The following is an 18,071-nucleotide window of genomic DNA, read 5'->3' as shown; positions in this document are numbered from 1 at the left end:
TGGGAACGATGTGCCGCACACACACACACGCGCGCGCGCGTGCCTGTATTGTGACGCGAGCAAACAAACAAAATAATATTTTTTTTAGTATTCCTGGCCCCTATAACCTCGCCAGGGGTGCGTGGTGCCCAACCAAAAACGTAAAGGTTCTAACGGCTGCGTTCCCGTACGGCCTGCGAACGTAAGGTTGGTTTACGTGAGATCGAATTTCTTCGGGAATGTCTTTCAGCTCGTACATCTCACCGTACATGCTGTTCATCATCAACTTCGCCGTGTTCTGTTTCGCGTCCATTTCGAGCAGTTTACCCGGCGGCAAGGTCTTCTCGCAATTTTTGACTTCCTTGATTTTTTTTACGCAAGGCCATGATCTTGCGGATGCACGTGGCGTTGAGCGTGTCGGGCGAGAAATACACGTGGAGATCCGCTTCCGTGCAGCCGGTGGGATTCGTGCTGTCGCGATAAACGTCCACTTCCGTACCCGGGGGAACGGACGTTCCGGTGTGGAATTCGCGCCATTCCAAGTTCACGTTAAAAGGGAAGAGGCCAGCTGCGACCATGACGCTCGGATAGAGCGACGTGAAATCCAGCACCAAAATAATTTCGTTATCGGTCCTGTTCTTGAGCGCCACGTTCATGTGAGGGTTACGGTGCACGTACCCCCCGACCAGCATGTGGTGGTGCTCGAGATGCTGCCGTGGGAAACACAAACATCGCCTGTTCTGTAACGCTTCGCTAAAATAGTAATGCGAGAGATGCAAGTTGAGTTGGTGCCCGCGAACCTGGTCCGCACGCAGCACGCTCTGGCAGCACGTTGAGACGATGGTTTGCACGAGCCCGTTTTTTCAGAAACACGCGTCCCTCACAAGCATCGAATCCTTGGGATGTTGTATTGCAACAGCTCGTCTATCTTGTTTTTCTCGTAGAGCGTCTGCACGGTTTCGCCCTCGGGCATCATCTTCTCTCCCAGGTTGAAATACAACTAAACGTACTTCAGCGTGTACGAGGAGAGGTTCCCGAAAAGGTAACGCACCACTTCGATGCCGTCCAGTTCGGGTTGATGTCGGGCGGCGACGGTTTTCGGCTGCACCCACCGCTCGCACAATTCGGGTCGCCTTAAACTCAGAGGCCTAGTGAGTTGGCAATACTGACACGACCTAGTTTTGCTTATATTGTCATCGCAATCGGATGTGACGACGGGTGGGGGAGAGATGACTTTCGTTTCTGTGGTGTCGATGTAGGTCAGATCAAACACAGTACTGTGAAAGTTTCTGTACAGAAGAGTAACGTTTTTGCAACTGTACGCGATTATACAACCGTTGTGTGTGTGTGTTAAATTGCTAGCAGCTTTTTTGTAGGTAAGTTTTGTTTCTTGTTATTTCTCTTGCATGTGTGTGTGTTAATAATAATAATTGCGAGTGGCGTTAGTGAACAGGAAGTGTTGTTTTGATTAAACATCGAAATTACGCTAAACAAAAATATGAGCATACATAACGTGCGCTTGAAAAAACTATTCTTCATCGCGAATAACATAAAAGCGAGGTAACAATCGGAGGGAGGGAAGGGACGATGATTATGATCATGTTAGTTTACTCATGGTGAATGGTATCGATGCGTGTACTCTGGGTTGGATTTGTTTTGTTTTAAGTCTGCTTTATGCACAGTAAGGCTAATCGAAACTGGACCTACAGTGGGATCCGAACCACCTCCGCCGGGTATCGAACTTGGAATTTAAAATTATACAAGTGTACAGGGGAAACTTTATCTTTTTGAATTTGTTGATACTCTGGGTTGGATTTGTTGTTTTAAGTCTACTTTATGCACAGTAAGGCTAATCGAAACTGGACCTACAGTGGGATTCGAATTATACATGTACACAGAGGGAAACTTTATCTTTTTGTCTGTGAAGGTTCTAAGGTTTTGTGAACATGTTGGAAAAGCACTAGTATATACATAGAGCAAAGTTACAAGGTTCTACGTCCCATAGGAGTCCTATTGGAAACATAATGATTAGTGCTTAAACAAGAATATTTTCATAGTTTCACACCTCTACTAGATTGGTAGAAAAATATACTAGTAGGCAATAAAATCTGAAGAAGATTCGTGTCTAGCAAAAATAAGCTAAATAGAATTACACATGCATACAATATTTATTGTGCTTTTTCTATCTACAATCATATTTTTCTTATATATTTTTTTTATTTTTTATAGGGTTGATTAAAGCACATATTTGAGGAAGACAACACCACCCATATATAAATAAACCCCTCAAACTAACACTAATTAGAATTAGCTTACAAAATTTTTCTCATAAGGCATTTTTTTGTTTTTGTAAACACTCTACCACCAACAGATCACATATAAATAAACATACCCCGAAAAAGAAAAAATGCGCTCCATGAAAAGTTGCCCTGTGTGCAAAAGAACCATATCAAGCAAAAATTTTGCAAGACATTGTCGCACCTGCGTGCCAGGCAAGCATTTGGCTGCCACCGAACTGTGTCCCAGATGCAGTAAACACATTACAATTGCGTATGCCAAGAAGCATAAGCTTACTTGTCTAAGCGAAAGTACATCTGGGGCTCAGCCTTCGACCTCCACCAAGAGGAAGGCAGAAGCAGCCCCCATCAATGCACCACCCACCAAACGCGTCAAGCCTGCGATGAAAGCAGACCGGTCTGCTTTCGGAGGAATATTAGAAGATTATGTCCGATTGTCGGACGGCTCTTGCGATGTTCGTAGATTTTTAGAGGAGAAGCGAGCAGAGATAGTTTCTATTCTTAGTAATGCACTGGGTACGCACTCCTCCACTAAATTCTACGGTACGCTATGTTGCACATACAAGAAACCGACTGATGAAAGATACACTTTCTTTCATGCAACGAAAGCAAAAACGCTGCATCTGGCGGATGATGACAGCATTGGGGAAATTTACGACAAGTTTACCGAAGAGCTGCTTGTTAAACAGGACGAGAACGAGGCCACAGGCTCGGGCGGTTCGCTGTGCGGAGAACCCCATAAATTGTGTGTTACTTTTAGTCAGTTTGCACCAATGTCCGGGTCTAGTTACGTCCCTCTACTACCAGCTGTTGCAGCAAAGGCTGTTCTGAATATTCAGAACAGGGATAACAAGTGCTTCGTCTGGTCGGTGCTGGCAGCGTTGCACCCCGTCGACTGGAAAAAACAACCGCGTCGCGTTACCCACTACATGCAGTACGAGTCGGAGTTGGAGGATGCAATGGTGGGAATCGACTGCCCGGTGGCGCTTTCGGATGTTGGCAAGTTTGAGGCACGTGCCTCAAACTTACAATTAGCCATAAACGTTTACGGTCTCACCGAGAACAAAAATGAGGTCCACCCCATCCGGGTGAGCAACGTGAGCAACAACAACGAGGCACGAGAAATCAACCTCCTGCTCATCAAGGACGAGGCGCAACACCACTACACCCTCATTCGCTCGCTCTCCCGGTTGGTATCGAGTCAAAAAAGCAAGCATGATGGTAGCATAGAAGTTTGTCGAAGATGTCTGACCACTTTTGACAACCGACAACAAAAACACCAGAGCTTACAAGGAGAAAACATCGCTGCCGAGATGCTCGCTCGCCACATGCGTTACTGCAGTACCAACAAACCTGCACGAACTATTCTACCCAATCCTGGTGCGACAGAAAAATTTAGCATGCATAGCGCCATGGCAAAGCATCCTGCCATCATTGTAGCGGACTTCGAAGCCTTCCTCGAACCCCTCTCCACCTGCTATGACGATCCCGAAGTTTCTTCCACCACCCCTTACCAACTCCACGAGGCCTCGAGTTACGCCTATTTGTGGTGCGGCGAGACCAACGTGTTTCCCCCGAGCCGTATGTCTATCGCGGTCCCGACCCGGTCAAGCACTTCTTGCAGAGGATGGTAGAGGAGGCCCAAAAGATAGGAAAGGTGTTGCTGTCCCCCAAGCGCATTCGACGACTTTCTCCTAAGAATAAGCGTAGGCACGAGGAGGCAACCAACTGCCCTGTTTGCAACTTGGTCTTCACCGACGATAACAGTAAAGTGCACCACCACGACCATTATGGTACCATCGGTCTGTGGTGCAACACGTGCAACTTAAAAGCTAGGGACCCGCGCTTTATTCCCATCTTCTTTCACAACGGCTCGGGATACGATTTTCATCACTTGGTACCCCATCTCGGCTACGATGATAGTCGTATCAGGGTCTTAGCACAGAACGAGGAGCGCTACATTAGCGTGAGTAAGTGGGTGTCTATCCCCGAATTGGAAGCAACTATCGAGCTTCGGTTTCTTTACTCGCTGCGTTTCCTCCATGCAAGCCTTGATGCTCTTGCAGGCAAGCTTAGGGACGAGCAGCTGACTATCATTGCAGGTAGTTTTCCGAACTTGGATGTTGGGCTCATCAGACGTAAGGGGGTCTACCCCTACTAGTACGTCACGGACTCCGACAAGTTCAAGGAAACGTCGCTCCCTCCACAGGATAAATTCTACAGTCGGCTGAGAGACTCTAACATAACAGATGAGGAATACCAGCACGCCCAGTCCATGTGGAAAGAGTTACGTTGTCGAAATTTTGGGGATTATCACGACGCATATTTAAAGCTTGACGTGACGCTTCTCGCGGACGTTTTGCAGGCGTTTCGCGCGACAGCAATAAACATCTACCACCTAGACCCTGCCTACTTCTACAGCCTCCCCGGACTGGCATGGTCGGCCATGCTGCTCATGACCAGGATTAAACTCCAGCTTCTTAATGATGTGGAAAAGTTACTTTTTTTGGAACGAGGCATCCGAGGCGGTATGGTCCAGGCGACGCAACGCTATGTACGTGCTAACAATCAATACATGGCCACCGGTTACGATCCCTCTAAAACAACAAGCTACATCCTCCACACAGATGTAAACAACCTGTATGGATTTTCCATGATGCAGCAACTTCCGTACAAGGGATTCGAGTGGGTTAATCCTTCAGATTTCGACATGAAAAATTTCGAAGATAGTACATACGGATTTTTTGCCGAGGTGGACATTAAATTCCCCGAGAAGCTCCATGATGTATTCAGCGAGTTACCACCTGCTCCAGAATTTAAGCGTTTACCTAACTCGAATCAACCCAAGCTCATCATGGATGTTGAGCCCAAAGAGAGGTATGTGCTACATTACCTGAATCTTGCTTGGTTGATGAGGGAAGGTGTTACAATTGGTAAAATTCATCGCATCCTCAGGTTCGAGCACGGTAACTGGTTAGTACCCTACATCAAAGCCAATACCGAACACAGCATCGCTGCAACCTCGGAGCTTGACAAAAACTTCTTCAAGCTGATGAACAATGCTGTGTTCGGTAAAACGATGGAGAACTTGAGAAATCGCGTGGACGTTAGGCTGGTTACCAATGCGAAGCGATGTCGTAAGCTGATTGGAAGCCCGTTGTTTAAATCAAGGACTATTTATAATGAGCAGTTGGCTCTGGTCCTCATGGATAAACCTGTGGTGCACCTAAACAAGCCAATTTATGTTGGTGCCACGATTCTGGACTTGAGCAAGTTGCATATGTTTGAGACACATTATGGTACACTGTGCAAACATTCTGATCGTGGCATTTCTCTTTTATATACAGATACGGACAGCTTGGCCTACCATGATCGCACAGTTGATGCATATAAGGATATAGCGTCGATTCCAGCTTTCATCAAGCTTTTCGACACATCAGGCTATCCCCAGCCGAACCATTACGGCATCCTGCCCCGAAACAAGAAGGTGCCCGGTAAACTCAAGGACGAGAAGGACGGGGATGTTATTCTTGAGTTTGCTGGACTTCGGGCCAAAGCCTATGCAATTCGGGCCGAGGGGTCTGTCACCAAGAAGGCCAAGGGTGTAGATATGGAAAGGTTGTACAAAAGCATCTCGCATTCGAGGATTATGTTGAATGCCTGAAAACTCGCTCACCTGTTCTACGAAAAGAGTATCGAATCCAGAGCGTCAACCATAAATTGACAACCAACATTGCAGGAAGATTGCTTTGGATGCGCACGATGATAAGAGATGTATCCTGAAGTGCGGAATTCACACACTGCCGTGGGGGCACTATCGCTTAGCAAAAAGCAAAATCTGAAACATATGCCCATCTTCAACAGAAGATTCATAAAAACAAAACAAAAAAAAATCATTTTGTTAGTCATTACAAAAAAACAACAAAAAAACAAAAAAAACAAAAAAAAAAAACTTTGACTGTCATTTAAAAAAAAACGTTGACCGTATCCTTAAATAACCAGCATGCCTATGAACTTGTTCGGTTTCAAAAAACAGATCATTATGGAAACTGCACCGTCCATACCAAATCATGAATTTCTACCTTCCGTTTTAACTAAACTCAACGGTCTGTTGATCATTCACCTCAACAGCATTTGGACTAAATTGGATGAGGACGTGGGCAAGATTTTTTACGTCTTCAATAACAATTTACATTTCTACGAAATTCCGAATGACGGGAAACTTAGGATCACCGTGAATCCGGAAAACGTAGGCGAAATCAAAATATCTACCGGCAAGAACATTTTTCGAATCAAGCACGACAAGATGCTTTCTAACATTACGTACGATGTTTCAACAGGAGATTGCCTATACGTGGAACTCTTAGGAGATTACGACAAACTCATTCCTCTCTTCGTAGAATTACGAATCGTCTATCCTATTATAAATAACCGTAAACAAAATGCCTAACGACATTTTCGGCAACACCAAGCGTGTAGACCACGCAGAAGAGATTCTCATGTTGGATATTCGTGTCTAAAAGTTGAGGAGCGATTTGATCGCTTTGCAGGAGACCTTAAACAATAGTTTAGAGTCGAAGATCGCTACGCTCCAAACGCAGTGTCTCGATCCTATTCTGAAAATCGATTCCGAACTGAAAACGCTCATAAAAAATTATGTTGACGTACCTTCTTACGACAACGTTCAAAATATACAAGTAGACCCAGTGTCCGGGTACCAAGTCAACATTTGGGGCTCGGTGGGGCTCGCAGTGTTGACAACAGTTTACTCGAAAAAATCACCAAGGTTTTTGGTCTAACCTAACCTAAAAAGCAAGGAACTGACAATTTTGCTTGAGAGTTCACAAACCGGAAGTGGGGCTCGATCGCCTTAATGGATTTCTCTCGTAAGGCATGTGTTGCCAACTCCTTACCCGAAAAAATCACCAAGATTATGACGCTCGTCGTAGCTTTTTATGATGTACATTTTGAGGGGTAGATTTGGCAACACTGTGGGGGCACTGTAGCTTTTTATGAGGGGGGTCTATTGCTTTTTGTTTACATCTGGCAACACTACCGTAGTTTGACAGTGTTGTTAACCTACTGGGTTTTTTTTTCACTGTAAATTTTCATCAAAGGACCTGAGGGGTCCATGTATTTTTTATGTCTGGCAACACTGTTGGGGGCCTAGTGTTGGCGACACTGTGGGTTTACTGTAGCCTTTTATGAGGGGGGTCTATTGCCCTCTGTTTACATCTGGCAATTTTATTGGATGTTTTGTTTGAGGCTCGTTGGTGTTACCTACCCATCCGAAGTAAATTCCACTATATGATCTTTCACAGGTTAAGCTAACCTACAAATAGGAATTGGCAGCACTGACTTATAAACCCACTGGGTTCTCTTGACATGTTTTTTTCATGATGTGTTGCTAGGCTATTGAGCATCTTGGCGTATACAATGTATATATTTTGAGAGGGGGGTTATAGCTTTTTATGCTGTACGAATACTGGAAGCTTGACAGTGACAACCAACAGAGTAGGTAAACCTACATCCAGGAACTGGCAACACTAGTTTCTGACAGTAAATTTAAAATAAAATATTAAACAAAATACATGAGTAAGCACTGTGATTACAAATAATACCAGTGTTATGCCCCCAACTCCAACTGGACAACTGGGGAAAATAATTGTACAACAATTTGTACCTAATTGTACAACAACTTGTACCTAATTGTACAACATATACACAGACATAAAAGAGAGAGCCTTCCTGTAACTTACTTCATATACAATTTATATGTTTTTACAACTGTGAAAAGAAAGCATATGTGTTCTGTATGCACACATTTATTCTTATTTTTCGAAGTGGAATGAAAGCACATGTTTTTACGCCTCTCGTAATACTGACCTTGCTCCACTGATTTTAAATTGCTTCCATCCGCTTTTTTTTCTGTGTTATTTCCGCATGCACGCAACATTCGCTTTCAATAGTATAATGAAACATAGAAGGAGTGTTAGTATAGCAGGCTCCGAGTTTACAATTTATTAAATTAAACAATAATTTATGTAAGAATATACTTGTACTTACCGAACACAAAATAATAAAAAGCACATGTGAATATTTGCGTGTGTTCATGTTATATGACGGCTGAGTAAAAAATAATGTTGACGCCCCGAAAGATAAAAGTTCCTGGTTCGACATCAGATGCATGCAAATTTTATGTTTTGCTCTCCAAAATCTTGATTTTTATGTTTGTGCTATTTGTCATACAGCAGAGGAGAAGAGGGGAGAGGGGAGGGGAGGGGGGTACTATCAGCGCCATCTATTAGCAAACAATAGAAATAAAAAGTAGGGTCAAACTTTTTCAACACCCAAACATTTTAAACGTCTTCACGTAGTAATACGATCAGCAGAAGACGTTTAAAAGAGTACTCTTTGTCGAGAAAGCTAATTGCTAGGGCCCATATATTGCTAAAATGTTCTTTAATTTACATATTTCTCATACCGCCATATGTTGTTCTAGTTGACTTCTTCCAAAAAAAAATGCTAATTAGCGAGAGTTAATTAAGCAAGGCAAGTAAAAGAAGCAAATAGAACAGCATATGTGCCGACGTGAGAATATGTAAAAATTCGATTCAGAGGTGGATCGAATTAAAATTGGGGGATATTTTGCATTTTTTCCTATAATGTACAAAACATTTACCGTACATAATCTTTTCCATTTACAACAGTATAAAATAAGAGGAATGTGTGACAATATCCATATTAATTAGGAAGGTATGTCGTATGCTAGGTTAGCTAATTGTGTCTTCTACAGCTTCACTGTTTAGAGGAAAGATGGAAAAAGAGAGCTCTACGGAAACTAACGCTCTTAACAATATTGTACGCCCCGTGAAAATTATATATAAATAAGGCATAAGCGTATTATCTGCTTTCACGTCAGATTTTCCCAACCTGTGAGCTGTAGTGTTTAGGTGACAAGCGACCTGCTCAAATATAATACTGTTGACAATATTGTACGCCCCGTGAAAATTATATATAAATAAGGCATAAGCGTATTATCTGCTTTCACGTCAGATTTTCCCAACCTGTGAGCTGTAGTGTTTAGGCGACAAGCGACCTGCTCAAATATAATACCGTTGACAATATTGAACGCCCCGTGAAAATTATATATAAATAAGGCATAAGCGTATTATCTGCTTTCACGTCAGATTTTCCCAACCTGTGAGCTGTAGTGTTTAGGTGACAAACGACCTGCTCAAATATAATACTGTTGACAATATTGAACGCCCCGTGAAAATTATATATTAATAAGGCATAAGCGTATTATCTGCTTTCACGTCAGATTTTCCCAACCTGTGAGCTGTAGTGTTTAGGTGACAAACGACCTGCTCAAATATAATACTGTTGACAATATTGTACGCCCCGTGAAAATTATATATAAATAAGGCATAAGCGTATTATCTGCTTTCACGTCAGATTTTCCCAACCTGTGAGCTGTAGTGTTTAGGCGACAAGCGACCTGCTCAAATATAATACCGTTGACAATATTGAACGCCCCGTGAAAATTATATATAAATAAGGCATAAGCGTATTATCTGCTTTCACGTCAGATTTTCCCAACCTGTGAGCTGTAGTGTTTAGGTGACAAGCGACCTGCTCAAATATAATACCGTTGACAATATTGAACGCCCCGTGAAAATTATATATAAATAAGGCATAAGCGTATTATCTGCTTTCACGTCAGATTTTCCCAACCTGTGAGCTGTAGTGTTTAGGCGACAAACGACCTGCTCAAATATAATACTGTTGACAATATTGAACGCCCCGTGAAAATTATATATAAATAAGGCATAAGCGTATTATCTGCTTTCACGTCAGATTTTCCCAACCTGTGAGCTGTAGTGTTTAGGTGACAAACGACCTGCTCAAATATGATACTGTTGACAATATTGAACGCCCCGTGAAAATTATATGTAAATAAGGCATAAGCGTATTATCTGCTTTCACGTCAGATTTTCCCAACCTGTGAGCTGTAGTGTTTAGGTGACAAACGACCTGCTAAAATATAATACTGTTGACAATATTGTACGTATATTGTATTGTATAGGAGACTAGAAGCATATAATTTGGCGAAAAAAAAAAACCCGGGTAAGGTCATAGAAAATAGTTAAAAAAAAAGTGAGCAATTATATTTTGCATTGCACAGCATTAGGTATTAAATAACATACCCCCAAAAAATCTCTGCATTATGCGTTCTGTAAAAAATTGCCCTACGTGCCAAATTGGTGTGTCAAGTCAACATTTTCAAAGGCACTGTCGTACTTGTGTCCCGGGAAAGCGAATATGTGCAACCAAACTGTGCTCTAAGTGTGGAAAAAATATTTCTATTGACAACTTCAAGCGACACCAGCCTACTTGCAAGAGCACTGGAACATCTCTACCGCAACCTTCCAAGCGAAAGGTAGAAGTAACCTCCCTCGATGCATCGCCACCTGCCAAACGCGTCAAGCTGGCGAAGAAAGCAGACCGATTTGCGTTTGAGCATTTATTAGAAGACTTTAACATAACATCAGACAGCTCATGCGATGTGCGTAGTTTTCTGGAGAGCGAGCGAGCTAAGATAATATCCATCCTCAACGATGCATTGGCTACATACTCCACTAAATTCTATGCTGTGCTATGCTGCAAGTATAAGAAACCGTCTGATGAAATATATAAATTCTTCCATGCCACAAAAGCAAAAACACTGCATCAGGCAGATATCACTGACCTCGACAGCATCTACAACAAGTTTGTCGAGGAGTTTGTGGCAAAGCACGAGGAGCATCAGGCTAAAGGCTCGGGCGGTTCGCTGTGTGGCGACCCCCACGAACCTTGTCTGACACTTAGCAAGTTCCTACCACTGGCAGGGTCTAGCTATATTGCCCTGCCACCCGAGGTTGAAGCAAGGAAAGCTGTTCTCAATATTCAGAACAAAGACACCAAATGCTTCCTCTGGTCGGTGCTGGCAGCATTGCACCCTTTACCTAGGGAAAACAATCCACGCCGTGTTAACCACTACACGCAGTATGAGTCGGAACTGGAGGTTGCAATGGCCGGGATTGCCTACCCTGTAGAAGTCTCGCATATTCGCAAGTTTGAGGTTAGTGCTCGTGACTTGTTGGGCCTGCAATTAGCCATCAATGTTTACGGTCTCACCGAGAACGAAAATGAGGTCCACCCCATCCGGGTGAGCAACGTGAGCAACAACAACGAGGTACGAGAAATCAACCTCCTGCTCATCAAGGACGAAACCCATCACCATTACACCCTTATCCGTTCCCTCTCTCGGCTTGTTTCGAGCCAACGGAGCAGTGATAGTCGCCACGTCGAGGTGTGTCGCAGGTGCTTGGCTATATTTCATAATCGAGAACAGCAAAATTACCGGCGCATCAGAGGACCCAACATTGCTGCTGAGAAGCTAGCTCGCCACATGTTCTATTGTAGTACCAACAAGCCTGCACGAATTATCCTGCCCGAACCTGGTGCAGTAGAGTGCTTTCGCATGCACAGTGCTATGGTGAAGCATCCTGCCTATATTGTAGCAGACTTCGAGGCCTTTCTTCAACCTCTGTCTAACTGCGAGCCCAACCCCGAAACATCCTCTACCATTCCTTTCCAAATCCACGAGGCCTCGAGTTACTCCTATGTTGTGGTGTGGCGAGACCAACATATTGCCTCCGAGCCCTATGTGTATCGCGGTCCCGACCCGGCCAAACACTTCATGGAGAGAATGCAACAGGAAGCCATCAAGATAGGGAAGGTGCTGTTGGCCCCCAAGCCCATGCTGCCTCTGTCTCCCAAAAACAAGCATCAGCACGAAATGGCTCTAAATTGTCCTGTTTGCAAGTCGGTCTTCACTGACGATAACAAAAAGGTCCACCACCATGACCATTATGGGACCGGAAGCTACATTGGCCCGTGGTGCAACAGATGTAACTTGAGAGCCAGGGACCCGCGCTTCATACCGGTCTTTTTTCACAATGGCTCGGGATATGATTTCCATCACTTGGTCACACATCTAGGGTACGACAGTGCGAGAATCAATGTCCTGGCACAGAACGAGGAGCGTTATATTAGCATCAGCAAGTGGGTGCCGATCCCCAACTCAAGCAGCAGCATCGAGCTTCGGTTCCTCGACTCTCTGAGGTTCCTCCAGGCAAGCCTCGATGCTCTTGCTGGGAAGCTCAGAGACGACCAACTAGCCATTACCACATCAAGTTTCCCGAACTTAGATGTCGCACTCATCAGACGTAAAGGGGTCTACCCCTACGAATACGTCACAGACCCTTCCAAGTTCGAAGAAGAGTTGCTGCCTCCCCAGGATAAGTTCTACAGCCAGCTGAGAGGTTCTGGTATTACCGACGAGGAGTACAAGCATGCTCAGTCTATGTGGGTCGAGTTGGGTTGCCGAACTTTCGGTGATTACCACGATGCATACCTGAAGCTTGATGTGACGCTTCTTGCCGATGTGTTCCAGGCGTTTCGGGCGACTGCGATAAACATTTACAACCTGGACCCTGTATATTTTTACAGCCTTCCTGGACTGGCATGGTCGGCCATGCTCCTGCTGACTAAAGTTAAACTTTCACTTATCTCCGATAATGATATCATGCTTTTCATCGAGAGAGCTATCCGGGGCGGCATGGTCCAAGTGTCGCAACGCTTCGCACACGCCAACAATCACCACATGGCCACTGGTTACGACCCCTCCCAACCATCAAGCTACATCATGTACACTGACGTGAATAATCTTTACGGGCACTCCATGATGCAGCCACTCCCAACAGGACAGTTTAAGTGGGCTGACCCCTCCAACTTCGACATCGAAAAAGAGTGCGACGAGTTTGGGTTTTTTGCCGAGGTGGACCTTGACTTCCCCGAGAAGCTGCAGGATATATTCTGTGACCTTTCGCCTGCTCCGGAATTGAAGTGCCCACCTGGCTCGGATCAACCGAAGCTCGTCATGGACTTGGAGCCCAAAAAGCATTATGTGCTACACTACCGGAACCTCCAGTGGTTAATGCAGCAAGGGGTCTCGGTCAAAGCAGTTTACCACGTGCTCTTGTTCAGGCAGTCTCCATGGTTGAAGCCGTACATCGAACTGAACACCAACCATCGCACTGCTGCCACTTCGGAACTTGATCGCGATTTTTTCAAATTAATGAACAATGCGGTATTTGGGAAGACCATGGAGAATGTGCGAAATCGCGTTGATGTGAGGTTGGTGACGAAGAAAACACAGTGTCGTCGACTTGTTGTAAGCCCACTGTTCAGGTCTCGAACAATTTACAACGAACAGATGTCTCTGATTCACATGAACCGGGGCAAGGTGCTACTCAACAAGCCCATCTATGTGGGAGCTGCAGTTTTGGATCTGAGCAAGTTGTGCATGTTCGAGACATATTACGGCATACTACGTGCACACTACAACCACAATATCTCGCTCCTCTACACAGACACGGACAGCTTGGTATACCATGTTCGCACGGCCGATGCATATGGTGATATAGCCAAAGTTCCAGCTCTTGTCAAGCTCTTCGACACATCGGGCTATCCGCAGCTAAACCGGTATGGAATTCTGCCCCGGAACAAAAAAATACCCGGCAAACTCAAGGACGAGAAAGACGGGGATGTGATTGTGGAGTTTGCTGGACTTCGTGCCAAAGCCTATGCGATCCGGGCTGAGGGTTCTGTAACAAAAAAGGCAAAGGGTGTAAGCAGGCAAGTGGTTCGGGAGCACCTCAAGTTTGAGGATTACCTCGAGTGCCTCAGAACAAAATCGCCCATTCTACAAAAAGAGCATCGTATCCAAAGCGTCGATCATGTGCTTACAACTAATATTGTCAGGAAAGTTGCTCTGGATGCACACGACGACAAGAGGTGTATTCTTGAATGTGGGGTCCATACACTTCCGTGGGGCCACTATCGCCTCCAAACTAGTAAGGCCTGCCCAGAGTGCAACAAAAAGTAATAGGCAATGCGAAAAAAAACAATTTTAATTTACTTCCACTTCCTCGATTACATGCATGCATGGCACAGCAAAATTAAACTTCTGGAAACTGCTAATTACAATTTGTACTTATATATATAAAATTCCACATTTCTTATTGTGTGCTATTTTTTTTTATTTATTTAAAACTGTTCAGTCACTCTTTCATTCTTGACGTCATACACAAATGTTTTCTCTGCAATAAGAATGACACTGCACAGAGTATCTGCAGGCAAGGCATCGTGAAACTCGCATACAATCTTGATGTTGGTACGATCGTTGACCACCACTTGCTTCCTCTTAGATGTGTTGATGACGGTCATGGGTCTCCGTGCTTTGAATTCGCTGGGCGCGTAGTACACGTCCACGCTTCCCTCGGTCACGCGTTCGTAAGCCGTGTAAGCTTCGTAAAGTTTGAGGTAATCGTCTTTGGTCATGTCGAGGTTGTAATTCTCGCGCGGGAACACTTCGTTTCTACCGTTCTTCAGATAAACGTTCTTGATCTTGCAGTCGTCGAACTTGCTGGAATCTTTTTCCTGATCGTTATCGCGTCCGGTCTGAAAAAGCACTATGACGAAATCTGGCATGTCGAACTGTATGTTGTTGAACTGCGTCGTCACGTCGAATTCCATGTGACTTCCCGACGCCATCTTCTGCACGCACTGGTAACCGTGAAAGTGAATCGGCACCTGCGGACTTTTCAAGATCTCCGCTTTGTACTTGAGGGCGTAGTTCGTTTCGTATTCCACCACCGGCATTCTCAATTCCATGCTCCGGATGACGCATTTCGCCGCTTCGGGTAAAGTGTTGGCTATCGGCGTGGTGCCGTCCGGACCCAAAGTAGCGTATCGCATCAGTGCGTCGTTGTCGTTGGCCGCTCTTCGAAACGTGATCCTCAGTCCTCCCTTCCACATGATCTCCTTGTAGTCCGAGAAGAAACCAGGCAGCAGACGCATGGGAAAGAGCACCGTGTGACTTTTCGTCGATATTTTGGTTCCGGCTTCGAATCCCCCGGCCTGGTAGTACGCTGCGTCCGTTTTGGATAATTTCAACGTTCCCACTGCCGTCGACGTGATGCCTGGATAATCTATTCTGTTGATGACGGTGTTGTGTTTCCTCACCTCCACCTGCGAGAACAGGTGAGGCACGAAGTTGTCCACGAGTATCAAGTTTGCTGCTGCGGGAAACGCGTCTCCGCTTTCTTTCTTCACCACGTCGAATTGAAGGTAGAGGTCCGCTCTGTGAGGATGAATGAACCCGTCGCCTACGTCCACGTCGTATTCGATCTCCCTGTTCGCTTCGTTCAGATTGGCGAACGTGCGACGGTTGGGAGGGAAAGACTGCAATTCGTAACTTTCGATTTGCTCCATTTTACATGTATGGTTATTTATTATACGTTGATCTCCACGATGGCCGTCGTAGTGGCACCTGCGAAATCCACCACGTCTCCTTTCTCGTTCGTCACCACCAACTCTATGTCGTCTATGCGGTTGCGACATACTGGAAAATAGAACGGCGAAGAAGGCGTGTAGATGATCGGTTCCATGAACTCGGAACTTGGTTTGAAAGTGGCTATGATTCCCGTCTGCTTGTGACTTCCTAATAATCCGTCCGAAGATTTCGTGATCATGCCTTCCGCCACGTTGCAGTGTACGTTCAGAGTCTCTATGGCCAAGAATTTAGGAATGTTGGTTGCTACGTGCTTGATGCCAGCTTCGAGTTTGGTGTCGTTCTCGAAACCTAAAAGTTCTCCCATGGTGCCCAGGTCCACGGTCTCCGTCGCGGATAGGATTTCCACTCTGTGCGTGACCGAATTTTGAGAAAGGTATGTGCCTTTGGGTAATTGAGCTTGCAAAGTGGAAAGATTGTATTGTCCTGGCGTGACGACGATGTGTTCGCTTCCGACGCTAATTTTGTTGTTGTGCTGCGTGACGTTAGGTATGAGGTACATGCTGTAGAATGCACGCAGAGCCACGGATTTAGGATAGACGATGTCGTCGTGCAGCGTGAGTTTCAAGATTGAAGATTCGCTCGTGAGATGGAACACGCCCATCCTAGTGATGCTGTTTGAGGTTCCACAATGCTTTCTGGAAATCCTCGATCGTAGGGTTATTTATTTTAGAGAGAAACGCGAGCACGGAGAGGCAGAGATGACCGCAGTTCACGTCTCCGAAATTTTGAATGCGTTCGTCGTTGTAGTATATAGAGGTTTTGTTCGTTTTCAGATAATGAATTAAATTTGTAGGTGGAACACCTCCGAAAGAATCGAAAACGAATGCTTTATCATTGTCGTTTTTGTGGTAACATATCCAATGCGTGCCTGGATTTTCTTGACCGTCCAAGTTGACTACTCCGCATTCTCTTCTTTTAACGCTTGAAGGTAACGAGTCGGACATGAAAACTCCTCTGAAGTGTTTGATTTGTAACGGTTCGATCAGAGATTCAATGTCTCGGTTGGTGAGTGCTTCTTTTTTCTTTTTTTTAAACTTTTTCATCACGCCCTTTCCTCCTTTCTTCTCCATGGCCAGGTTGTGACGTTTCTGTTCTTCCAATTCCGCCTTGTTCTTCTTCGAGTCGATGACGGTTTTCGCGATGGCGGCACTTCCACCGGCCAAACTTCCAACGGCCCCCAATGCTGCTAGGATGGCCGGGATGCTGAATATGAAACCTCCGACCTTTTGCTGTTTCCGCGAACGCTGCAATCTTTTCAATTAAGGTGTGCTGAGCAGCAATTTCATTCCGTGTCCTTTCGACAAGCAAGAACGTTTCTTCTCGCGTTGTTTCTTGGTGAGTAACCCATCGAGGGCACCTAGATTTTTCAGATTGGAGTATGGTATCTGGTACACGACACCCTTGGGCTTCATGTTGACGCTCTATGTGTTATTTTCACGGTATGTTATTTATATATATATTCTGAGATTTTTTTCTTGTGTAGTTTTTTTTACGGTATGTTATTTATATATTTTCAAGGCCTCGCAGTCGTTACACAAATTCTATTACGTGCTTCGTTTTCTTTCCAAGAAGTTCCTTTGTCCCCTTGTACACGATTCGAGTTTTGTTCTCGATTAAAATAGATAGCTTCTCGTCGGATAACATGTTAGCGTATCGATCTGGTAAAAATAGACTGTATTGTGCGTTGAGCAACAGGCGTACCTTGGGACCATACTGGGTAGAAACGATTGAACCGGAAGTTATCGTGTAAGGTTTGTCGACTTCCAATTCCTGAATTTTTACATACTCGACTGACAAATTTAGCATTTGTTTTAATGCTTGGAGATCGCTCATTTTTTCAGTTGTCAGAGTGTTAGAGAGAAATTTAATTGCTTTTTTTTTCACGATGTGTGTTATTTATATATACCGAAGATTATTTTTTTTACGATGTGTGTTATTTATATATCAAGTTTTTTTTTACGGTATGTTATTTATATACCCCACCCCAATTTTTGTTTCGTGTTCATGGCGATGGTGGTACCCAGTGCGGCGACCCGTTCACCCAGCGATGCGTCTCTGCTCACGAACCTTTCGAAAGCTGCATGTTCCAATTTTTTGTCTGCTTCGTGACGTGCGTCCAGATCCGACTGCGTGGTGTTGTAGGCGATGTCGTGATCTTTGCATGCCGCGTCCAACGGATTCACACCCTTGTCTCCTCTCTCCAATCTTTTCTCGAGTTTGGTACCCGGTCCGCAGTACTGGTAGCCAGGTAAATGCATCTCGAAAGGTAACTTGTTGATGATGTCGTTCACGAGTCCCTTTCCTTCGGCCACGTTCCAAAATTTCGGAGG

This window comes from Lepisma saccharinum, unplaced genomic scaffold (genome assembly GCF_977018435.1).
Source record: "Lepisma saccharinum unplaced genomic scaffold, izLepSacc3.1 HAP1_SCAFFOLD_32, whole genome shotgun sequence".
NCBI lineage: Eukaryota > Metazoa > Arthropoda > Insecta > Zygentoma > Lepismatidae > Lepisma > Lepisma saccharinum.
This window is presented reverse-complemented; position numbering follows the sequence as displayed.